The sequence below is a fragment of the Osmerus eperlanus genome, chromosome 7 (assembly GCF_963692335.1).
Source record: "Osmerus eperlanus chromosome 7, fOsmEpe2.1, whole genome shotgun sequence".
NCBI classification, from domain to species: domain Eukaryota; kingdom Metazoa; phylum Chordata; class Actinopteri; order Osmeriformes; family Osmeridae; genus Osmerus; species Osmerus eperlanus.
In genome coordinates, this window is record NC_085024.1 from 9,175,446 (window position 1) to 9,176,251 (window position 806).

Here is an 806-nt window from a genome sequence, read left to right on the forward strand (position 1 = left end):
TTTTCACAATGTATGCTTCATGTTTTGGTTACCCGCAATGTTTGGGGCTATCTCGTTGTTATGATCAGTGACCTATGCACTTTTGTAAAGCTCCCTTTTGGAAGTCGCTTTGGATAAAAGCATCTGCTAAATGCATACATGTAAATGACATACATTTTGTGTTTGCAAAGTTTGCTGCTTCAGTTGTTGTGTTGTTGATTCATGTTGTTACTCGATTATTGTGCAGCGATCAGAATGATTTTAAATAAAAGCTTCATGGCACAAAAAAAAAAATCATTATCACAAAAACCTAAATTATTCTGTATTTGGGCCCAGCCTTAAAAAGATCAGTTAACAAAATGTCATCAGCACATGGGAAAGTGTTAATGGGTTCTTGTCAGGTGAAATCCCTATAATTCTGATTGGATTATAAGAGTCGGTTGATTACTATAAGGCCAATTAAAACCTTTAAAACGTATGAAATGCATATTATTGTTTTCCAGTATACCATAGAAAGGCCCGCAGAGTGCTGAAATCTGTGTTCTTGTAGAAAAAGCACGAAACTGGTCCCAATGCTCTTTTTGCGGTTGTCTTGCGTTTGGCTTTGCACATCGTTCTATGATTTTGACTGACACTGTGACCATGTAGAGTCAGGTATGTTTTTGTACCCTGACCCATGTAGCAATTGAAAAATCGATCTCTATCTGTCTTATACTGTTCGGGGTGTGTTCCGTGGGTGGGTATGGACCCGCCCCTCCTCACGTCATGCATGCATTTTGAAACAGTATCCGCTGTTGGTGATCGGATGCTCCTTGTCATCACGGCCG